Genomic DNA, 27,231 nt, shown 5'->3' with positions numbered 1-27,231 from the left:
CTGTACATTATTTACAATCCTCAAATACGTTTTAACTTTTACTCGCATTATTATATGTCAGATAAAAACAACATGCACACCATGCATCATATAAAATTGAAAGTTTGCAGCTGATTTAAATTTCCAAAGTTATACGTTTGATTATGAACGACTTAAACGAGGTTTCTAAGCTTCATTAAATTTAGGGAAATTTAACTTTCCTTGCGCCGAAACTTTCTTAATATAACATTTTATTAACATAATTTGTTAAATACCTACTTCAAAATAGGACAAAGAACTTTTAAATTAATCATTCTCAAAATGTTGATATTAAAAATAGTGTGTTATTTATAGATTGCCATTAATGAAAAAAGTATCAGAAAGGCATGCCTAACTATGCGTAATAACCGATTCGCGAAAAGCTTTCACAAAAATTAACCGACAATTCGTTCATGCGCGCACCCTTTTCCACTTGTTAATTAATATTTACTACGTTCCAGGGCTAATCTACTCAAAAACATATTAATAAAATGTTATACGTAAAATTAAAAAAAAAATCATTATCGCAATTTTTCATCCCCAAATTTTATATTACTTTGAAAAAAATCTTTGACGGTGAACCAAGTAGGTAGGTAGGTACGTATAATTGGTACTCAAATCACAATTCGTAAAGTATTTTGAGATTTAATTATCAGTTAATTTTGTTATACTTAGGTAGGACGCATGTGGCTCTATGATAAAACAAACACGTGTCGTGAATCCGATGGATGCGGATTCGACTTCCATCTTGCCCCGTATTTTTTTCTAATAACTGGGGTATTTTCAAAAGATGCCAGTTCGATAAAAAATTTTGTGAATTATATTATGTTAAATGAATAGTCATATTTTATTGGTTTATTGAACCGGTAATGGAACGAAAAATGAAATTTAATGATTTGTAATATGTTTTTGGCAGGTTATATTATAATTTATCTGTTTATAAAGTGTTCATGATAATTTTTACGAAGAGAAAAAAATAATTAACTCAATACTTACCAAATAACCAATCCTTGGAGAATAACTGTTAAAACACCGCCTATGTTTAAAAGACCAATGTGCAATAATGATGTTATGTATAAATAGGCAACTAACTTTTTTATATATAAATTATACATAGGTGTTATTGCATTACACACATTACATGGTATTATTCAAATTTATTTATTTCACATTATATTACACATGACAAATAATTAAAGCGTTCATGACATGACATAAATAATACGTGTTAACAATATTGAAATAAAAAAATAATTTAATTAAATAAATCAGTAAATAATAATAAAAATAAAAGTACATAAAAGCACGCTGAGTGAATTAAATTAATAAACGTTATCTTAAAAATTTCACGTAAGTGGAATATATCAATATCTGAAGTGGTTTGATCAAACATAGTTATTGCCCTTCCAATAGGCATTACTAATGGCAGGTTAGTTCTGCACCTTGGGAAAACAATAAATGGCGATGAATAAACATACATAGAAATAACGAAACACCTAGGTACTTATCTGTTATTATATTTCTGAATAAATATCGTTAAAGAAATCTTCATAATATAATTCTACGTAAATACTATATTAAGAATATTTTTTAATTAAATTGCATATCGATTAGAAAAGGTAGGCCAATAAAATAATGTATACTTATAAATAGAAAACTCGCTCTGAAAAATATTTGCGTAGGAAGAAGTATTTTTCATGTTAGAAAATTATGAAGTCTGATAGAATTTAATTTAAATATTTTATTTTATATTTGAAGCCATTTCCAGAATTTTAAATTAAATTTCATAACGTATACCGCACACAAAATAATTCATTATCTACCATGTAATCCTTGGAGTAGTTCACATAATATTATCTCATACCGCCAACTCATGAAAAATAATTGATTCGTAGTTGAACAGTACGTAGTTTCATAATACAGCATAGAATATAATTTGATTATAAATAATGGAGAGCTTTTGAACATCGAGCTTATACTAAATTTAAAATTAAAGCACTAGCTTTTGTATTAGACCAGTACATATTGCAAAATTCTGCATAACTTTAACTGTCGTAAACCACACACAATATATAAATCTCTTCTGGATCGGATATGCCCCTTTGCATAAGACTGGGCATCGGTATATTTTTCGGTAAATCTTTAAGCTTTTAAAAATTGAAAAAAAAACTTTTTAACATCATAACGAGAGTTTCTTCCTTTATATTCTTTTAGATCATACGTTTGAAATATTATTAAGTCTCCATTTATAAAAATGTCCCTATCATTCAAAACACATTGTAATACTTTTTATTTAGTATGAGTAGATGTTTGCTATAAGGACCAAAATACCGTGATTTTTGGCGATTCTCGCTTGTATAGCCGTAATACATTATTGATGATTCAATTTCGCAGCTAGAATAAATTAGGTATATATACGCTATCAAACAGTTTCTGAATGAGGGTATAATATATAATCCAATCTAATGATCCTGTTCGTTCGCTTTCCTTTATATATTCTGTTTTGCTTCCTGATTGAGACATGATGTATATTAATCACCGTAAATACTAGTTGTTGTATCGAGAATAACATTATTTTTTTAAAAATCGAACTCATGTTTACTACATAAAATCAGGCTTTTAAAAAAAGTATATTACGTCATGAAAGCACTAAGTATAGTTATATTTACGGTTGGTGGCACTTTAAGTGGTGGACTGTAATTTTAAGGTGATGGTTGGTGGATTACGGATCTAAGGGGGGTTACTCGGGACGCCAGACACTGACATTTTTTTTATATATTGAGAGGGCTGGCGCGTGCTGGAGTCGGTTTGGTGTTCACGAACTCACGCACTGGTAAACGGACGGTTCGGAATGTAACTCTCACGGTCTCACTTGGTATTGGGATGAATGATGATAATGAAGTTCAGGATGGATGATACATGCGACGTTTGCTCAAACCGTATCAAATTTAGCGCAACAAAGGTCAAATATATGCGTTTTGAGTCACTCTATGGTTAATGACTGCTAACCTACGATGTCCGTGCGGCTTTAGCATTGGCCTATCGCGTCGTGGGTCCCAGGCTTAAAACCAGGATCTGGCAAGTACACATATTGTTTTTCAATTTGTGTATGAGCCGGAGTATGGACCTAATAGGTTGAACAAGTGGCTGACATCCATTTCTCGTAAAAAAAAAACAAAATCTGTTAATACTAACCTCCACTCTGTGGAGGCCCATATGATCCTATTAGGACCGGACATGGTCGAAACTAACGAAAAGCAATAACAAGCTCGCATACCACCGCTTTCTTGATGGCACTCGAGCTAATTGAATTTTATTCGCAATCACGTCGTCTCATGACCCGTAATTGCTGGTGGCCTGGTCTTGTGACAATAATAAATAAGGATGTGAGGTAGGTGGGGAGATAAGAAATGACGGCCACCACATTTGGCTTAACCAACGGATAATAAAAAATCTGTAAGTAAGTAATTAAAAAAGATATTCTTTTTTATCTATTATAATATATAAACAACTTATTTATATTTCTTGAGTTATAATGATATTATCTAAAATATTAAGACGCATTTATTTACTAAATAATAGATTTCATTATTAAAATAATGTCGTGAGTTTTTTGAGAGCATTATAAGAACTACCTTATATTATAGATAAACGTATATTCTTTGTCCCCCGTTTAGCCCATAAATATTCTAGAGGTCATATTGTAACCAAGACTTTTCTGCGTAAAGCCCCAAATAGAGCTGGAAAATAGATATTAAACGTCGATCGAAAGAGATAACCTTTTTATGTGACTATAAAGGACTAAATTGTTTTTTAAATAGACTATTCTCAGAGTTTCAAAAGGTCACAAAGTATAACTCTCAAGATGTAATTGGTAATACCGGCCAATATTTAAGAAAAAAATATTATAATGTATCTTATAAACTTTTAAATTGAAATATTGACATTTGTGATAGTATCAAATTGATTGAAACTAGTTCACAAACTAGCGCACAACTTTTACTTTTTCATGATATACGAACAGATATAGAGAATGAATTAACAGATAGGTTTGATTTTTTTTAAATCAATTCAACTGTTGTATTTCGGCACGAGTCCTTTTACTCCACTGTTTCCATTTAATCACTTTCCTTACTCGTGCAGGATCACGAGCGCGATCACCAACAGTTGTATGTAGGTGCACAATTCTCTATCTGCTTCTCACTTCAGTACTCTGCCACCACTATCTGACTACTTAAATGTTGGAACTGCATTATTTACGAAAAAAAATATCTTCAGTTCAGAATGTTTTGAAAATTTATAATGAAATCAAAATTGGAGTCTATAAGCTAAATAGGTTAGAGGTTTTTTTTATCTACAATAGAACAAAATAAATGAGTCGCCTGATTACTCACATTTCGCAATTTTGTCATTTTTGAGTTAAATAAACCAAGTGATTCTAATAGCATTAATCTATGTAGAGAAAAATAATAATAGGTATCAAAAATCACTTAAAACCATGTGAAAATCATTGATACAGTTCTGTCAACAAGGCCTTTCTCTAAGGAAGCTCTATTTCTCATAGTGTGCTATGTGTCTGAACCCTCAGGAAAAAATATAATATAAATCGACTCACTCACTTATTAATATTCAAGGGAGTTCAATACTTTTCTTCTAATTATAAAAAAACAGTGCTCTGGTGATTTTTTGCAATTATCTCAAAACTCGATTTTTGGAATATGCGAGTTATGACTCTAGACAACTCAAATATACAAGTAGACAAATTTATAAAAAAACTAAAGATTGTTTTTAGGTTTCATTAGTAAAAAAATTGTTGAAAAGGCAAATATTTCCAAATCACATTCTACATTTTAATTTTTATATTAGCATAATAGATTTAGTTTAAATACATTGAATTATTAATAAGCCATCCAACGTCTTGACAATAAAATCACAACGTTGTTTATTTGACCACAGTATAAATGAATGTATGGCATGCGACAGCTTTAGTTATATAGCGATTAATTAGTGCGCAATGCGGTTTTCCCGCCATTTTCAGCACCGGATATAAAGCGCAGTCTCGTCCACTATGTCGTTGATAAAATTACCGCCAGCATCCGGCCGGGAAATATTATTGGGGGAAGTAACTGAATGTAAACGCGCGGCCAAAGGTGTATCGGATAGCTCGATATATACATAATATGTAAGTGAGCACCGCATATGAGGAAAATTTTAATATAAAACAATACGACCTATCTTGTTATATCAGATATGACTAGATATAACTATTTTATTGTAACAGAATACAGTAAACTCCCGATAATCTGTGTGCGGATTATTCGTGCGTTAATTTAATTTTAAAAAAAATCGCTCGCTTTTGTAAACATAAACCTTGCTTAGAAAAATTTAAACTGACATTAGAAAGATTTACGCAAACAAACCAAAATCACAGATTTTCTTTATAAATAATGAGTACCTTTTAAAAATGTTAAAATAATAATTGTCTGCTTCAGAAATGTATAATATGTAGTATTTTAAAAAGAAAAAAACGATAGTTCTGATTATCCGTATTTTTTATTTATCCGTGCCGCCTCTCTCCACCGTTATCCCGGATAATCAGGAGTCTACTGTTAATTGAAATTTTCGGTTACGTACTTACCTTGAAAACGGTATTTTAGATGTGAATATTAGTAATACTAACGAGTTATTACGATGACACATATGTGGCTGTCATCGGATTCCTGTAACCCAGACCTCAATTACAGTATTATGTATTAAATATTAATTTTTCACGTACAGTCCGACCATGTCCGATCCTAATACGATCATATTATGGGCCTCCACAGAGTAGAGGTTTGTATTAACAGAGTTTGTTCTTTTACAAGAAATGGATGTCAGCCACTTGCTCAACCTATTAGGTCCATACTCACACACGAATTGAAAAACAATATGTACTTGCCAGACCCAGAATTCGAACCTGGGACCCACGGCGTGATAGTCCAACGCTTAAGCCGCGCGGCCACCATGGGTGCTAAGTACAATCAGTCAGTATCTATATAATATGATTTCATAATGTTATGGAGATAGCGGATCTACAATATCATAACATAGCAAATTAATAATATTTCATAATCCGGTCAATAAATAGCGTGTCAAAATCGATTGGCGATCTCACTCGATTACAAGTTTCCGTCAAAAACACATCGCACCGAACTATCGTAACTATTATATCGATTGAACCATTGTAATTATTTGAAACAGTAAATAAAATCTAGCCTCCTACATCATCACGAATAACTACTACTGTATATTATCTGCAATACCTATCCTCCGCCAAACCAAAGAATATCACATATTGTATAAGGGGAAAACTACACAACATATGATTTAAGTGCTTTTTTCCATTGTCTCTAAAAATATACGAAGCTTAACTTTAGTAAAATATATATTTATATATAGGTACCTCTCCTATGGAATGAAATGGCTCTTTATTTTTTCATATATATTTGTTATAAAACATTCGTAAAACTAAATATTCAATAACATTGGGGATCGAATTGGTTTTTTTTTTTTTTTAGAAAATTGGGAATAGTGATGTCAAGCTAGGTCTAACAAAATCACCGAGATCTATGCCCTGTATCCAAATACATATGGTAAATTGAAAAAATTAGCATATGAAATTTGACCCGACCGAGAATAAATTTTACTCGGGGTCTCCAAATCGTTAGGTTGGTATTCTGTCGTCAAACCACAGCCGCTGAATGAATACAATATTGAAAAATAATACGAATAGGTGAATGTACATTATATGATGGCACCGTTTGGGTTGAATTTATGGTTACTTAAAAATAGATATTTTCAGATGACTGTATTAAACCCTTTTACTGGCCATAAAAATATGATTTAAACTTATTTTAGTACCTACATTATTTAATTTCCTCCCTGCTGGATCTAGTTGAAAGCATTGCGTTCCACGAATATAGGGAAACCAAGCTTAATTCTAGGAAGCAGAGTAAAATTCACATAAATTATTAATAAGTGCACCTGTATACACGTTATAACTAGACACATTCTGGATTAAAATTTGTAAAAATACTATTACATAATTTATTATAATAAAATATACATATTTTTTATTATATGTATGTTTCGCAGTATTTCTCAATTTGTGTATTTCTATACTAATCTCATTGGGCAGCATAGCCTGTTTTAGTGGTAAAAAGAATAAATAATATATTAGGTACTCACATTTTTTTAAATAAATAAAAAAAATTAAATGTTAGGTTTTATAAAAATAAACTTGTCATCAATATTTTATTGAATTTTGAAACATAGATTACAATATATTGGATAAATAAACAAGTAAAATGTGTGGGTGATCAAAGAAGCCTTCCATGCAAATTTCACTGTATTAGTATCTAAGATTTTTCTTTTATTTTTTTAAAATGTTTTTTCATTCGTAAATAAGTCGAAAACCTGTAAAAATTAAACATTTTATTTTACTTTACATAATAATAATTATAATAAAAATTTTCAAATATTTTTATAATTCTAAAATACACACCCACACAAACACCCAGGCTTTGAGAAAAATACATAAATATTGTGTCATCATCGGAATCGAACCCAGAACTCTCGGGTAGAAGGTCGGCGCCTTACGCACTGCACCATGAGAGCCGTCCTATTCTTTATATTATAAAACAATATATTATAGAATATTATATATATATCTCGTGAAAAAACCATTACAAGTCTAACCTTATTATTTTTCATAACCTTAAATTAGTGTCATGAATTTTGAGTTCATAAATTATTTTTGTCACCTTTGCTGAAATCTCGTTTTTTTTTCATTTTCAGTCAAATAATATGAGAGACCTCATTCCTAGAAAACTAATAAGAATCACCAGTCTCATTTTGCTTGACAGTGTATTTTTAGATATGCAAAGGGAACGAGTGTTCCACCGAACTTCTTGCAGGAAATGAATAAGCTCGAGTACATTTCAGAATGGCCAGCCCGACCCCGTCCTTTTACGACGTGTCATATTTATGAAAAACTTGTGATTACACGCTTGACGTTTTCCCCGCTATATAAGTAGCCGACGTACGATGTATCTGACATATGTTACGTCACAGATGACCGTCACAGCTTTTCATCGGAGCGATGTGACGCGATAAGTCAGCTTTTACATGCAGCCGCAGACTGAGTTTTGGACAGCGATTTTAAATCGAAATCAATTTACGGTGTGTTATTTTAAGCATGTTTGGACATATGATTAATAATATGTCCAACAGCGGAATATAAAGTTAGATATAGGTATTTTAACCTTCGTCAATAAAATTGACAAGGGCTTTATTTACGACAAGCTTTCCAATAAAAATATTCTCATGTATAAAACTGCAAAGTAATGACAATTCCACAGTGGGAAAGTGTAGAGGTAGGCTTTTCCGAGATCCGATATAGATAGTGCACGTTAAACTTTATCAGTCAATCGTATGTGTTTTAATTGAAGTAAGACTATAACGTCAATATAATATTATGTAGATGGTGTTTGTTTGTTATTAAAATTTAATATAATTTAATCCCTAATAGATAACGGTAAAAACATATTTTATATATTATAGAAAAATATTTTTTATTGATTTCGGTTTGATTTAGGTAGGGTTTAACTAAAATTTGAAAAATTAACCAGCACCATATACAAATTGTATCATTAGTTCATTGAAAACAAATACTTAGTATAACACTGACAAAGTTTGGTGTACACTGTTTATATTGAATCTTAACAGTCTACCTCCACCACTCGTCACTGCTGAATTCCACTAAATGAAAAATGGTATAACAATTTTTAAAAGATTATAATAAATATATATCGATTATTCCATCGCTCAATATATTATGTCGTGTGTCCCTGATAAATATTTTTTTAATCAGTATTTTATCTATCCGCTTTTTATTCCAAGGACTTGCGTACTGAAACCCGACGCGTACGGTCACCTGCCAATCGCTCCGTTCCGATCAGTAATTCTACACTCCGAATTTACTATCAGATACCAGCTACATAATATAGATAACAGTCGTCATAAGAGGCTTCCCGTTTGGCGTGCACATTAATGACATCACTAACGAACTACTACGCAGAGGCTTCCCAATTGTCAGCGTCTAGAGGATGACCCGGGGCAGAAGCCAACAACCGATGCCTCTTGTCCTGATCAGACTCCTGGACAACGACAGAGGGAGGCAGATCTTCTCACTACAACACGCATTGTACCACAGACTGGAAATTGAAACACCAAGACGTAGCATCAACAGCGGAATTCTATGCGCCAGATGCCAAAAATTCAACCACACAACTCAGAATTGCACCGCTCATCCCTCCCGCACCTTCTGCATGCTGCAACCCAGAACAGCAACTAAACACACAAAAATCGAACGAAACAATACAGCAACTGACTGACTTGACGCACAAACCGGAACAAGAAACAACACAAACACAAACCGACGAGGTACCACCGGAAACTCTCAAACACCGCCCGGACATAACCAAGACAGACAATCCTTCAGACTACAATGATCTTATGTTCATGCTTGAGCGAGAACACACAAATCACACTGACCGAAAAGAGGCTCCTATCATCACGGAAACCCCCACATGGTCAACTAAAAAGAACACCAAATCCAAGAAGAAGACAAAACAATCAACACAAAACCCCGGCAGCGACAAAAACTATCAACCAAACCTCTCGGATGATCAAAAACTGACAGATGATAACGATCCGTTCGATCAACAACCTGACCACACGGATCCCATGGAACATCAGGCACGTATTGCCGAAATAAGAAACCAGGCGATGGATCTCTTGAGACTCGGCAAAACCAGTCTCATAGAAGCAGACCAAGTAGACAAAGATGGCTTTATCCAAGTATTAACAGATACTGAACAGCTCTTCGACAGCTTACCACTCGACGACCCACGACTCCTTGCTGAAATAAAGTGACTAGCACTACTACACGAGGCACCTAATAAACACCCAGACCCATAGATACCGGAACCAGACCAACCAACTAAACCAAAGAAGACGAAAAAATTCAAAAAGATGACCAAACCACCGCCAAACACCGGACGCGGCGAAGAAGAAGACGAAGAACACTTGCTCGCACAACAAATCAGCCGAATAATAAACCAGCGCGCATCCTTCGTGAAGCACTAAGCTCCCATATATCGAACGCCAGCCAACCGGACACAACGGATCCATGGAGTGAAGAAAAGGAACTGGAAAATTGGTCAGCCAATCAGAAATCGACGGATGGAAGAAGAATGTTCAAACTTTCATTTTTACCAAGAGACAAACAATCCCAGATCATAAATTGGGCCTCGGATCGGTCGCGAAGCCACCAAGGCCCAATAAACTCAGAAGAGGTTAATAAAAAATCCAAAAGGCACTGCCACAGATTCACACTAGATATAATGGGGATGGCTAGTACTAGTCGGCGCCCCATATATTATGCCAATATCCCAAGCAAGCAAGCAGCTTTTTATTCTCTCCAGATACATAAATGACTTGCCATTGGTATTGTCAATTGGAAGGGCACTAACTGCTTTAATTAAAACTGTTTGTTTGCTTTATATAAAATAAATAAATTTTAATTTGAATAATCGATAATATTAGTTATATAGTGCCGTTTCTAATTATTGAGTCTATTGAGAAATTGTATGCTCTCTCATAGTTTATAATAAACCCAGTTTGTATGGTGGCGCTATATGATTTCTCTGACGGTTAAGATATGGTTCATAGTACTGTATCCCTCTCTTAATCTGGCTTGGTCGAGCAGAGATAATTTGACTAAAGATAAGTCCTCTATGTCGTTAGACCACATTCCCCGAGGACTCTCCTACTTTTCATGTAATTTAATGCATAGCTTACTTCCCAAGATGTACTTTCGGAAGCAAGATTTTTATTATCACAGATTTCCATATAGTAATAATAATTTGACAAGGTCATATAAACTCACTTTAACCAATTACGGCTAGTATTGAAATCTTATTCAAACAACTTGACAATAATAGAAAAGGAATGCAAACATATTACATTTCCTGCTGTTTTAATTGTATAATATTAATACCGAATGTACTTGATGGGATTTGAATATAAATTCTAATGGATTTAATTTTTATACTGTTCCATTTGAATTCTCTTTCTTAGTTCATTTGAGATCTCAAATGGAATAGTACAATACTTAAATCCATTAGAATTATTAATCGATTTGAAAAAATGTGACCATTTGTATGACTAAAATATTAGGGCTAATAATTCTCCTTCTAATCACTTAGTCAATGTATATAGCTGTACAGTTTGCATTTTATAATGATATACCTACATAATAATATTATATGATCTTACTATTTGTTACAATTTCATTTAATTCTCTTGCAGTAACTGAACCTCTTCATTCTGCAACAAATATGTATTTTAACGTAACTACACATAAGAAATTTTGTAAATTGCACACCTTTGACTACTTTTGACTCTACAATAAAGATATTTTGTATACTTAAAATAAAAATAAATATTACATTCTGATGCTTATGATGAAGGTTTTTTAAAAAATGTATGAAAATTGGTTACAATCAATTGTGATGAACATGGTTTGTTTTAAATGTATTTATTTATTTAAATGGGCGCCAAATGATTAGATCCAATTCCACCTCCAGACCTACCCGAGGAATCTGGAACTAATCATTTTAAACACAGAAAAATAATTTGGTACTGTTCCGATATACTGGATTATTTGTTATTTTGGGTTAGTTTGGGTTAGGTTAGGTTAGGTTTGGTTAGGTTAACCTAACAAATAATCCAGTTTATCGGCTATTTTCAAAATGTGTTTTCCGCTTTATTCCTGATAACCGAACAGTACCAATAATTTTATATCTTACTCCAAAATGAAATGTACTTTACAATAAACACGCTTTAGTTGCTATTATATAATATTCAATTTATATTAGAGACTAGTTTCATGTATCTTTAAAATAATAGCAATATTACACTAATATTATGAATAGTTGGTATTTTGGAGTAGATAAAAAGATAACTGGCTAAATGGAAAAGAAAAACATGATAACTAGTGAGTTAACAAAGAATAATTCAGTGTATTTATGAAATATTATGAAAATGGATTGAAAATAATATTTGCATAACGTCAAAACTATAAAAAAATACAGTAATTCTACCATATTATTAGAGAATAAAATTTTAGTAGTCCTTAGCTTATTATTTCATGAAATATTAATGGTATACTTACGTAGCAAAATACCACCCCGATTTAGCGGCATAAAATGCATAAAGCTATTATTGTTACAAGTATCAGTAAATCATTCAAATGTGGTACCATAGGTGATTTGCATGTGAATTATTATTGTTTGCTATAATGCCTGTTTCTATGCTAGCAATTATTAAAAATGCACCTGCAAATCGCTTTTGCCGTATCTACGGTGACGTATCCAATTAACTATTTCTGGTAGCAGACAACAAAGGCGAAGCTTACACTGATTGCTGACCTCTAACAGAGCATGGATTCGATAAGAGTACAGTTTCTCTTTAGGTTGAACTTAACGACAATTGCGACTTGGTTCTTACAAAAGAATATTTTTCAGCTTTCAAAAATCTTACGGCGTTTTTAGGGCTTGACCATTCATAATTATTTACATGAGAATGGGAATAACGGACATCATAGCGTACATCTTTGTCTTATAGGTAGCTCTTTGGATAATATCATAAAAGTATTTAAGAGTACCAAATGTTTATTACTCCATGGTATACATCAGCATTATTAGTGTGGGGACACGGAAGATGACAAAACAAGGCATAATAATAAGTAGAATTTTAAAATGCCAAAATCTGTTCATCACTCCTAAACCCACATACTCGTATTTTGCTTGGCAAAAGGTTGTTAAAAATTACAAATAATAATTAAAAATTTAAAGTCCTTCTTGTTTTCAAATTTTTCAAATTTAGTTGTTTGTCGTCCCATTGGGATAATAAAATATGTATTTATGATTTGGAGGATACTGCAAACGGGAAAACTCCGGGAATGGAAATAATTGTGATAAATGGTGAATGCTATCAAGATACGCGATATTGAAAACAGATTTTTTATAGAAGTCTTGAAGTTCGATTATTTTTCAAACATATTATTTAATATTTTTCATCTTGAAATGATATTGAAGAAGTGGAATTATTTTTAATTTTTAATAATTTGGATTTTCATTCACAGATATAATATTATTGCAGACGAAATAAAAAAACAATCTAATTGAAATTCCTTGGATTTCTAACATAAATAAAAAGCTGTCTTTTCTATTCTATTAAATTAGTATTATAAAATCTAAAACAATAAGTTTTAATTATCAAAATCGTTTGTTTACCATAAACATTCTCAATTAATCTAAAATTAATTATGATATATTATTAAATTGTGTGGATTGAGTAAGATATTTACCATAATATAATAATTGCTTTCTACGATGTATAAATTTATATTAAATAACGAATTTAAAAAAATATTTAATATCTAGTTAAATATAGATACTGTTAAATTCCATAAAAATAATTTTGTAGTCGCTAGAAAATCCTTATGATATTAATAATAATATGTTAGGTAATACAAAATATAATTTTATAAAATAAATTTAGTAAATCAAAATTCTGTTAATACAACCTCCACTCTGTGGAGGCCTATATTGTATTCTTCTTAAGATCAAAAATACTAAAAAAATATTATATTATAATAAACAATCAAATCATTATAAAGGTATGTATGTATATATTATCATATAAATTTGCATAATAATATATATTTTAATTTCATAATAATATGTTTTTACGAGACTGGTTATACCATTCGGCATATCCAGGCTCTATATATCGACGTATAACTGTGTTATATGTAAAATTTACATCTGACGATGCTTAAAGTCTCTTTAGACTTTGAAAACTGTAATCTGCCAGGTGTGTGTTTCCCATAGACAGATAGATATAATAAATAAAGGTTGAAGATGGTGAAAGGCAACATTTTTTTATATTTATTGGAATAATGTCATCTTGCTATTGCTGAATAATGACAGCTTAACTGGTATACACCTGCCGAGTCCAAGGGTTGCGAGTCTTTTACTGGTCTTAACGTATTTCGGATCTTTGTCGATGTTGAGAATATTGTTTCGATTTCATGTTTCCGAAGTATCCTGGAAATGGTATTGGTGGTGTTTTTTATATAAGGTAGATAGGCCCGGGCTTTGAACTGTATCTCTTCTTCCTGACTAACCGGGTAAGGTTGATTTTGCTTTTGGTGGCTTTTTGGATGATCTTGTTAGAATAACCGTTTGCTTGAAGAGCTTTTGATACTTGAGATATCTCGGATTTTAAATAAGATGATTCGCAGGTTCGCCGAGCTCATGTCATCAATGTCAAAAACAAACTCATTTTATAAGCAGGGTGATGGTGAGATGATGCATGTAAGTAATGATTGCTATGGGTTGGTTTTCGGTACACTCTATGTCCTAGAGAACCATCAATTTTTCTGTTAACTTCCACGTGAAAAAATGGTAGAGCTACATTTTGTTCTTATATTAATAGGGATGTTGGATTACAGTGAAAAACGTCATGGTTTTCGGCAATATCAGCAAAATCCAATATTCGAGCCGGTATATCTGGTCGTAATGATTGACACATTACTCTGAGCAACGTTTGCTCTTAGCTAATCGGATTCCTTTTGACATTTTTAGAGCAACGTTTACACCTACACTACATTTCATCATAAAACATATCACCTCTCGATAATGGCCTCTGCAACGAGCCCAAAACGTCGAGAAAAGAAGGACACACGGTGGAAACCCAAAAATCTACTACGATAAAAAAGAACGGCGAAAGCCTCAAACATTACTCATAGTATTTTTTTCGTTTATAGGGTGGTACGTACCCGAAAACCTCCCTTCTTCCCAACCGTGTGTGGGCTCTTGGGTTTTGTTGAATTTAACTATGTGAAATAAAATGAATAAACTATACAAAGAATTTTACATTAGAAACCCTAGCAATACATTATATTTTATTAACGTACCACGTCTTGAATAAAGTATATAGAATTTACAACACTTGACATGTTACTTTATAATAGAATGGTTTCACCTTTGATAGAAAGATGACGTCAAAAACATTTTGAGCGCGTAATAAGGATGGATAATATAAGAGAGCATTAAAAGTTTGAAAGAGTCGTCAAGCACAAAAGTTTCGGTGTATAAATAACAGTGGATGCTTTCCTGAAACAGCATTTCTTGTGAAGCATCGTCTTTATTCCCAAGTTATTCATAACTTGTTCGCATGCTGGCTACGTGGTTATATTATAAACTTTTAGAATTATTTATGTACCAAAAAGATACTCGACGACAATTATTTTAATATATAATTTATTCTTCGGTATTTTATTACATAGTATTTGTACAACTGTATTTAAAACGAATATTAAAAAACCGTTAAATGTTTTAAAACAAAGTTTTTTTTATTAATTCTACGATAAGTGAGCTATTTATATTAATAGTTGTTTCGGACTATCAACCCATCCTCATAACGATACTAATGCTGCGATTGTATTATTATCACGTCACTTGCTGTCACATGCTGATACGGCAACAAATTTAGTCTATGGTTTGGGTCATTCCGCAGAATATTTTGAATGATCACTGTCTCTATAGATTCAATTATTGAAAGTGCCGACTCTAATATTTTTTTTAGTATTTTGAATTATTACCTATTCATTATTCAGTTATTTCAAAAAAATATAACAGTTTCTACGTATGCGTACGTTACAATTAGCTGCGATATTGCATCCATAGATGATATTTTTAACAGAATCTTATCAGCAGACAAGACATAATGTGATGATAATATATTTGATGCATAAAATAATTAATTTTATAAATTTCAAAAATACAAAAAGAGAGCGTTTTTACTATTTCGTTCACCACTGACGTGTTTGCATTAACTTTTATAATTTATTTCATTACAAACATATAGATTTAATAGTATATACTTAAAATATCTTTAGATGTTCAAACAATTTTAAAACAGGCTATTTACATTAATAATTAGCTATAGGTAAAAAGCATCATTTTAATTTATTTAATAATAATCGTTATTATTAAAACGAGAGTCTTATTTCTATCATTGTTTATAAAAAGTCTTGACTTGATTATGACATAATTGAAGACGGTTAATTATACACACTTTTCAGTCAGTCCGATGTTTTAATAGCATTTTAAAATAACGCATCCACGAAAATACTTGTTCGCCATCATATATTTTCCCAAAAAGCTTAAAACAGCAGTTATTACCACGTTTTTCTTAGCTCGTATTCTTGTTTGTCCAGTGGTTATTTATCCAGTACAAATCTTGCAATCGATTTTTAACTTACTTCCCGACTAGCTAGACATTTAAAACTTTTATAATATATTAGAACACGATGCCAATGCATTCTTTTAATACTTTTAGCCATCTTTAAGTAGAATTGCATTCATTTTCATTTAATTCTGTTTTGTATGAAAAGATATTTCAGAAGAAATCCGTAATCCAATCCACTATTATTGGTTGCTAAAGGGGTGGTCCTAGCAACTTAATTATTAATATATACGTGCGTTAACTATGGAAATCAAAATAACATTTCAGTATTCTATATTTGGTTATTTATTTTGTTTGTTGCAAAATAGCAAAAAAATGATACGTTGACAATTGCCTTATTTGTCATAAATTATTAATACATTGAATTGTCAAGTTTATATGATTCAACAGAAAATTTAAAAACGTGGTATATAAAAAGTTCTTTTTATCATTATCATCCGATAATGAGTTCCATTCTTTTAAAAATACAATTTGCAATTATGTTACTTTTATATTCACAGACATCTTCTATGGGCATATCGATATAAAATATTATTCAAATTCTTGCGTAATCTATTCTAACGCTGATAAAATAAATAAAATGTTGTAAAGACAAAAAAATATACAAAATTCGAATTTTGTCCATTTGTCAAACAAAGATTTCACATTTTCATGAGGTGGCCAAGATGTATACTATTATATACTATTATTTAATATATTATGGAATATAATTTGGAACATTTTTATTTTCTTATAATATTATATATAAGATAAGTGGATTATATGAAGGAAAGGAAAATTAATATTGTATATACACGCATCATGTTGTTAACGATAATTAATGATATAACCAGCGATATCATATTTTTGTTTAGTTAAGCAGTATTAAAAAATATGTCTAATCATTCAAAAGATAATTTTTAACTTTGGTGTCGCCGTTTTCCGTCTTCTTTGTATACCTTCTTAAATGTTTTCGTCTGTTTCTTTATTTACTGTGGAATGAGACAATTGCTTCTTTATATAGACGTAAATAGATTACCAAGGCTACGCTTTATAGCTACCAAACTGCAAAAGGCTTTTCCGTTACATATGTGGAAAGTTTTTATATTTTATATGTACACACGTGTGCGAACATGTTTGTTTTCATGGCGATTCTTAAATGTTAAAATAACTATAAAATTATTTAAATACTTTAATTATATTCTTCTATCATAACTAATTAGACTAAGTAACCATTTTAAGACCATTTTAAAAGTATGTGGTAGGATAATAATTATTTTTAAACATTATTTATATATTAGGTACCTAACTAGTTTGATACCTATTGGTAAATTCGATAGAATATTAATGAAATACTTTTTTTTCTATTATCAATATTGATATTTACCCAATATATTGGGTTCTATAAGTCTATAAGTCCAAATAAGTGAAAATTTACTATGTAAGACTAATGATTAAATCAGCCACACGTCACTTCCTATTTCAGATTAATGTGTACACTACAGGTCTGAGAATCATATTATAGCAGGGCTGGACTGCGATAAATTTTCCCTTTACTTCTACTACATGCCTAAAAATATACAATACCATAGCATTATCTATATGAAAATTCATAAAAAATAATAGTATTTTGGTTAAATTTTAACGCAAAATGTCTAAACAAACAGCCATTTTCTTTTACAATCAATGGTGCCAATGCATTGATTACTTTTATTCCATTGTTCCACCAGTAGTGCCAATTCAAAAAAAAAAAAATTAAATTTGTAATCATTATCAAATTCAACTTTTATTTGATATGTGATCATATACATCGTATTCAAAATTTTAGAAAGATTCATATTTTATTATAATGTATACAGTTTATTAACTAATTGTATGCAGTGTATTCTCATATCGACCAATAAATGCTTTAATCCAAACAACTACGACCTTCTATGTCTTCCATCTCAGCATCCACTTCCATAAAATCGGTGTATGTAGTTATGTGTGCGCGTTAGAAGTTATACATCTTTGGCGTAACAAAACAAAAACAAAACTTGTGATAACCTAGATTCTTCGACTAGCTCTTAATTATCTTGTTCAATTACGCACTCAAGATTTTTCTTGAGCTTATTGGAGCGCCGTTGGTTTATTTCTATACACTTTAACTAATACATATCACTAAATTATATAAATATATCTCGTTGTTTTTATTTTTAAAGTAACAATTGTCACTCTGACGTTTAATCGTTTGTTTACGTAAGAAATTGCAAATGGCCGACAATAATAAATTCGTTGCCTAGGCAACGGAAGAATTCTACTAACAAACTTGCGTTTGTATACAGCTGACTGATTTGCAGCTAACTTCATAATGGTTGCGCACTTTCGTAACTCTCCATTTCACTCTCTACCAAACACCCCAAAAGATGTATAACTTCAAAAATGAAAAAAAAAAATCATTTTTATTTTTAAAAAACAAATGTAAGTAGGTGTAGGGTGTTCTGTGAAAAAAAAAATATTATGTTAGTGTTATAAAATATCTAAGTCAAAAATTACTGACATTGGTGACGTAAAAATAAACGGAATGACATTCAAGATATAAAACAAGAGATAGAATCTTTGTCGAAAAGTAAGACATAATCTTTTAGTACCTATTATTATTTGTATCTCTACGCATTTCGCCGCCTCTCAGATAGAATATCGGTTAATTTATGTATGCCCCCTTTTTGGGTTATCAATTTTGTTTTAGCATATTTTTCTCGTTGCAAACCCCCCTACTCCCCGCAGCCGCAAGTCGCCGGCGGACACAGTACAAATAATGCACGGACCGAATTTATTATGCTATTATCACGGTTCTCTTACCGTGGCGGGCAACAGTCAGAAAGTTTCCTCCCTTTACTACAGTTATCCGGAGACACAAATATTCCCCCTAACTTACAAACATACAATAGAACATATTATTATTATTATAAGGTACAGAAGCAGGTACGAAAAATGTTGCGTCACTAAATTAATAAGCCTCGTAGCTCGACAGCGTTAACTCATTTAACCTTTTTCTGAATTAAGCTAATTTTGTCTAATGAAGTTTGTTAATGAAACGTCACTTGCAAAATATTTTTTTCTTGTTTGCAAACATTTTTTTTTTAAATTTTGAAATTTTAAATATTTCAAATTTGCATAATTTTAGGTTTGCCTATGTATCATAATTTGTGGTTTTATAAATACAACAAATAGGTTCGTCATCATCAGCATGAAGAATATATTTATTTCTAGATGAAGGCTTTTCGACGCTGTTTCCGAGATTAAAATAGAACGAGTTAACCCTAACCTAACCGATTACAATGATAAAAAGTAAATGCGCTCCCCAAAGACATGGATATTTTTAGTGACGTCTTATATATTTTGTTTTTGAAATTTAATTTTTCTCTATAAAATTTTACTTTTATATTTTTTTCTTCCCTCTTGAGAGAATAATATTTGTTATAATGTAAATCTAATGTTATAAACGTCTTGAATTTAGATGCCAGAGATCCACAATATTTTGTTTTCTTAAATAAATAAATAAATAAATATCATTTATCACGCAGGTAACCTAGATTTCCTCAGTACACTCATGTGTGACCCAACACTTAAACTATGTCAACTACCAATTCCAATATAAAGGTTAATAACACCCAATTTTACGGATTTTTAATTAAAGTTAAAATGTAAAATATATATTAAAAAGATTTTTAATGATATACGTATTAATTACAATATGAAAATATTTATAATCTTGATTACATAGGTAGTGGCCCAGCTACTTTCTTGCTATTTCTCAAAACTATGAAAATGCCAGTTAACATCGTTAAACTATATAACTCATTTGGTTATACTACTACTTTAAAGCGACTGTATATAATATTGATATAATTATGTATATACATACTACGTTAATCTAATAATAATCTTACATGCAGCATCAATTCACGTAGAAACATTGAACAACCTACACGTAAACGTTAGCGTATTTTCAGATAAAATAACAAGGTATTGCGTGGAACACGTTCTAGTTATGTGACATAAAATGTATTATATTATTGTCATCTTCTATGACAAGACAATAATATAATATTTACATACATATTCGTATACATAATAACTTATATTTACTTTGTGTATATTATGCTTCTACTATCATACGGCAGAATTGTGCCAACGCCTCATTCAAATAAATAATTTTAATGAAGATATATTATATCGCTCCATTTTCTCGTGTCCGATGCAGCCAAGTGAAAACTCCTGGAACATAAAGTGGAATATAATAATGTTTATTGTGGTTTAATTGTGAAAAATGTTTAGGTAACTTTTATCTTATTTGAGTTGCATTTACAATTTGTTTGAATTACGTTAACATTATATGGGGGTTTTTGTATATTTTTATTAAAATTTCCTTAAACTTTTTTTGAATTTATTTGAACTCTATAACATTGAAAAATATTTGTTTAATTTAGTCAACTGTGAGTTCGGTATGGTGACAGCTGTAAGTAATTAGACTAGAAACCTATTGGAAGGACATTTCTTAAGATATAATATTCTATTAGACATTTCGCAGCATAAACGATCTGTCAACGTTCTAAACTCAAAATTATAACTCTAAATTTATCTAAAATGTTTATTTCTGTTAATTTTTTTTTTTTTTTAATAATATAATATGTTGTTGTTTATTCAATCTGTGAAATTTATTTCGACAATCAAAATATTATAAGAAAGCCTTATTACATAGAGAGTAAAACTTTTTTTTCAGTTTAACTCTTAAGAAATAACTAAGTATGAAAACGTCATAGTTATTTTTATTCCAATCACTATAATGACTCTAAATGCATCTTTTTTAATGAAAATTTCATGTTATTTCAATTCAATAACCATATTAAGTTTATATAAAGAAAAAATACTTCCCGATAGCGATAAAAGAATATATAATGCAAGTTAACTCTTTTTAAACGTAACATTGAATTTACAAATTATATTACATATAGATTTTTCCAATGAAATAAATAAAGACAAATGTTGTGTAAATATTTTAGGTAGAAAATATAGAATGCAAAGGAACCGTCACCCAGTATTTATCACTTTGTTTTTCTACTACAAAATATTGTCTTGTCAGGTAGTTTTTATTGAGAAAAAGTTTTCTTCGCTACAAAAAAGGTTATAAACGTAAAACAAATACTTTGTATGTCAGCTAGCTCCTGTAGTTTGTTTTTTGTTTGATACATTTAATAATATTTCTCATATTATTGTATTCTAGTAACAATTATAATCAAATAATGAGTAAGTATATGATTTTTTAATATTAAACAATCCATTACACTTATATTTTTGTGATTCGTTTGAATAGTCAAGTACTTACGTAATTGTATTAAATTTTACTACAATAAAAATGTAAATTTCGTCTAAAATTTATTTGTTTTTTTATTCAATGAAGCGAACAATTGAAAAATCTCTTGTCGTTGAATTTTGTGAAATTTATGGAGAGTTCGGCTGGCAGTCAATACAAGACCTTATTTAAAACATGAACTATCACATTTGTGTGCTATTGATTAAATATTATATTGTATATTATATTATTATTAATACCACGCCATTTTACACATTATCTTATCATAAAGTTTCTAATACTTGTGTACTTCTTATAAGTGCTTATTATATTAATATTTAGGTATTGTATCATAAAACATTATTCTACAATCAATAAAGCTTAATTAATTTATGGATTTTCTACCATACTTCTAAAATATTACAATATATAATTTATATAACTTATTTATCTATCTTATGTATTTTATAATATAATATTTGTGTTTAGTAGAATATTTAGAATGTGGACGTTATATGTTGGGCAAGTGTCTAACATCCATTTCTTGTAAAAAAAAAATGTTAATAAAAACCTCCACTCTCTGGAGGCCAATATGGTCTTACTAGGATCGGACATAGTAAAAAAACAACATATTACGGATGTTGTGATTTGTCATAAGTTTTACATATTGCCATGTCGCTTGGTCATTCTAAAAAATCTAAGTGTGTTATAATTTACAGACATATGCGGATCCAAGGGAATCTATCAAGGGAGATAAACGATTAAAAATGTATTGATATTTAACTCTTACTTAAGTAACGCCCATGATGGGCGAGTGGCTTAAGCGTCGGCTTATAATGACGTAGGTCTCAGGTTTAAATCCTGGGTCTGGCAAATACATTCATTTGTGTTTGGAATCAGAGTATAGACCTAACAGGTTGAGCAAGTGGCTATCATCCATTTCTCGTAAAAAAATATCTGTTAATGCAACCTCTACTCTGTGGAGGCCCATATAATCCTCTCAGGATCGAACATGGTGAAGTAAGTTGTTATAGTAATACAATTTCGTAACTACAAAATACATTTAAAATTATATGACACTTAAAATAATTTATCACTCTATTCCCGTAATGGGCGTTTATCGGTTTTGGGAAATCAACGCGCCTATTTTTTCAGGAGATCATAAAATTATTTCCATTTTATGATCTATTTAATAGTCATATTTTATTGTTTTCAATCGTTTTAAAAACTTACACTCTACACCAAAACTGTCACCTGCAGGGCAATTCTTTTTTGAGTTTAGTTAATATAACACATAATAATATGGTTTCTTCGTATTTTTGATTGTCTATTTTTAATTAATTTAGAATACAGATTATCAAAATAGCTCTCAGTGTCAAAAAGGTTGGAGGCCAATGTTTATACCATACCATTGACAGTCAGATAATTAAAAATCTCAAATTTCGTAAGTATACATTTTTAGTGGATTACGTATTCAACATTAATTCCCTGTCTTCTGACCTATTTTCTGTATCATCTGGTTTACTATCCAGTAGTGTTATTTAATTTAATTATTGCACGTTATGCCCAATATTCATTCCATTTGAGGTATTATTATTACTCATACATACATACATATATTATACTCGTTATATAACTTACTCACATACGCTTATGTAAATAATAAAATTATACTTGTATTTTAATTTGCTACTGTTTTTTATACGGAATGTGTTAATTTTTTTCTTATAAAACTTGTGTCAATGTCATAATACACTCTGCACATAAATAACCCGCTTTTCACTAAAATACTTATTTACAAATGTTTATACACGTGTTTTTACATTATTTAAACTATTATAAGTCAGCTAAATAAATGCGAACACGGGTTGGTATGAACCAACTGGAAACGTTTTTTTTTCGTATTTATATCATGTGATTACAATATTTTCCCCATGCGTCTGCCAAAAACATATGTATGATACTTATGTATTCAAGCAATATTACAAAGTTGACAGTTTTTAAAGCCCTCGGGAAAGTTATCTGAATGTTTATTTTATTTTATATCAAAAATGTATATATAATTTATTTAAATACAACTTCTTTTTTTCAGGTATGTGGAACAACAAAATTCTTGAAAACTTCAATATTATGTAAGTTAAAAATAATTTAATTAAAATAAATGTTACTCTGTTAAACTATATAATATTATATATTTACACTGTTTTTTGTAATAAGAAGAAAAGTATTGAACTCCCTTGAATATTAATGAGTGAAAGAGTCGATTTACATTATTTTTTAAAAATATATTATATAATACTCCTAAGGCTGTAGACACACAGCTTAAGAAATAGAGCTCCCTGATTCGTTAGAAAAGTTTGATGATAGAACTGACATTATGCATTGAAAAATGTTTGTTATGACACCAACAGTCAACTTTTTCAACGATTTTCACATAGTTTAAAGTGACTTTTGATTGCCAACTATTTTTCTTTATATAGATTAATGTTTTTAGAATGACTTGGTATATTTAACTAAAAAATGACAAAATCTATAACTCTAAGCGACTCATATATACTCGTATTATATATATGTATACATATATATACTCACGGTGAAGCCATTGCAGACCACATGTCTACAAGCAGTGGGTGCTGGCTAAAATACTGCACCTAGATAAATATACAAGTATTGTTTTTTCAATGTGTGTATTCTATACCAAGGATCCAAATGGTTAAGCATATGACGATCATCAATGTTCGTAGAAAGGTTAATTAATGTAACATTATTTCCCTCTACTCAGTCAGTTTCAGTAAACAGGCTCTTCTCATGGGTAAAATATTTTTATTGATAATATCTACTAATACCTACCATTTGTATAATACAATAATTGAACATTATTATTATTATTATTATTGCATACAATAAATTTAACTACATCACTATGACACTATATTAAATTTGAGTATTATCAAGTGCCTTTAAAGAAACCACCAAGAAATGATAGAAATCATTTATTACAAAATGTCTCTAATACAATTAATAAACTATATTTTTTTATTAAACCAACAAGAATTTTAAGAAATATAATATTCGAAGACTTAAAATCTAGAGCAATCCTGACATCTATTAAAAATCAAGGTAGTTACCTAACGATTATTGGTACTTTGATTCAAACCACAAAACCATAATTCTCATCCCGCTCGACATCGTATTTCTTCAAAAATTTTTCTACTAGAGTTTGTCTTCTATAAGCTGGCGTGCGGTTTCCCCAGCTACAGATTCAGCATTGCATTTCCTCTCGTTCCCTCCCATTGAAAACTTGCAATAGTCGAACCCGATAGCTGAATACTTACCGTGTGACGTGTATGCCAGTTTATAGAATACAGACTCTAGCTATGCTTCTGAGGTGTATTCGTATTAGGTACAGAACATTACAAGAATATTAGTTTTTTATTAAGTACTTTTTATCATGCCAAATAAAAGTTTTTGAAGTTGTTCATAACATTTTTTTAGTAAGTTTCGAAATTGAAATAGATACGAAGAGTTGAATAACTGACAAATCATGTATAAAAACAGCATTATTTTGAATAGGTTTATAAAAAATGGATTTATTAAGAGATATTGTTAATCTGACGTAAAAAAATGCATCAAAGTGACATATTATCTGACAGTATTTTTATTGTCTTCTTTCCGACATTTATAAATATCGTAACTGTGCAAATAAACATGTTTTTGCCGAATGCTTCTTGTATGCCTAATTCGAGTCGAAAAAAAGCAATTTATTATGATCCATCTACAGAGTCGGAACTTTGTTCTTTTTATTTGAGTTTTCCGATAAACATTTCAAAGAAATACATTTACGTAACTTATTTATGACAAATGAAATGAAGTTGTAATAGAAAATCTTTCTTGTTGTTTGGTTAGGTTGCCTAATAACCCCAGAGCTTTAATAATAAAAAAATATTATTACCTAATCTATAAAAATATATCCTTAAATATGTAACCTTCATATTATCGTTACATATGTATTTATATAGATATAATGCAATATTTTGAACGCGTAATCAATCATCCCGCATTTTATCTTATCGCATTTTGTCTTTCACGTTATTTTCGCACTAGGTATACTATATATTTACGAAACCTTATTTATATACTTACTTTATATATTATTCATTGCCTATCACCATTTTGCCAATATCATCAATAAAATTTGAAGATTTATTATTAAATTTATTAACGACATTTTAGTTTTTAAATAAAAAAATGGACGAAAATTTAATAAAAGTAAGCATTTTTTTTTATTTATTTTAAATTTAATTATTTTAAGGCAATAAAATTTAATATATATGTAACGCTGAATGCGCGAAATTGACTATTACATGAAAAGGGAAAAATTTTGACTTATTCATGTAATAGTCAAGCCCGTTGCCTTATTCATGAATTAGGTAAATTATCTGCCGAGTGCGTGAATTCGCCAGGGTATGGAATTCTCAAACTGTCAACATGACAGTAGAAAAAGCAAATTTAATACGGATGGCTTATTAGTTATAATTGGACATAATATAATATAATTATTAGGTTAGGTTAGGTTTTGTAATTCTGAAATCAACTAAATGTCCATTTTGAGGTTAGCTAACAAGTGTCAACAAACTATCACAAACAAACAATCGACCATTGCACGATTTGTACCCAAGCACGAATCAAATCGCAAAAATATCTTTCAATAAATTTCTTCCATTATCATATTATAGTTCTAGATTTTTTTTGGGCATAGTAAATGGATTTGAACGTCTCTGTAGTTATTGATTGGTATATTTTTATATGGGTAATTAATGACATTTGACTTATTTGGTTAGTTTGATTAGTAGTTGCAAAAAACACCACCGGAGCGCGATCATCTATTTTGACCAATGCATGAGCATTTGACACATTTGGTTTAGTTGCAAAAAACAGCACCGTAGCGCTACTATCTAATTTGACTAGGCAGAATAAATACTGCCGAATTCACGCACTTGGCAGATATTTTGCCAAATTATGAATAAGGCAACGGGCTTGCATTTTTCATGATTTAAACAAAATTTTGCCCATTTTATGTAATAGTCAATTTCGCCCATTCAGCCTAACATATTATACAATATACTAAAATTTAGCATAATGTAAAATCTAGTATCCTATCATTGATTATAAGATATAATCATTTCCTTGTATCCTAGCTTCAACCAATACGTACATTATTGTTTTTTATGTTCATCACTTTCTTGATAATTTTTCTCTTTTTCTTTTTTGATAATAATCTCTCATCTTTTTGGTAGACGTCACGTGGTGACAAGAAAACAGACGCAGATAATGTATCACCGTTAAATAAACTTAAAAAGGGCAATACACTTAGATTCATTAAGTATGTTCTAATTGGCGCCGCTACTAAATAGTAGTGTAATTGATAAACACTATTGGCAGTTTTCAAAATAATAAAATATATCATACAAATAAGT

The sequence above is a fragment of the Rhyacophila brunnea genome, unplaced genomic scaffold, assembly GCF_057557595.1.
Source record: "Rhyacophila brunnea isolate RB1 unplaced genomic scaffold, BYU_Rbru_1.0 scaffold_3, whole genome shotgun sequence".
In the NCBI taxonomy this organism is placed as follows: Eukaryota; Metazoa; Arthropoda; class Insecta; order Trichoptera; family Rhyacophilidae; genus Rhyacophila; species Rhyacophila brunnea.
This window is presented reverse-complemented; position numbering follows the sequence as displayed.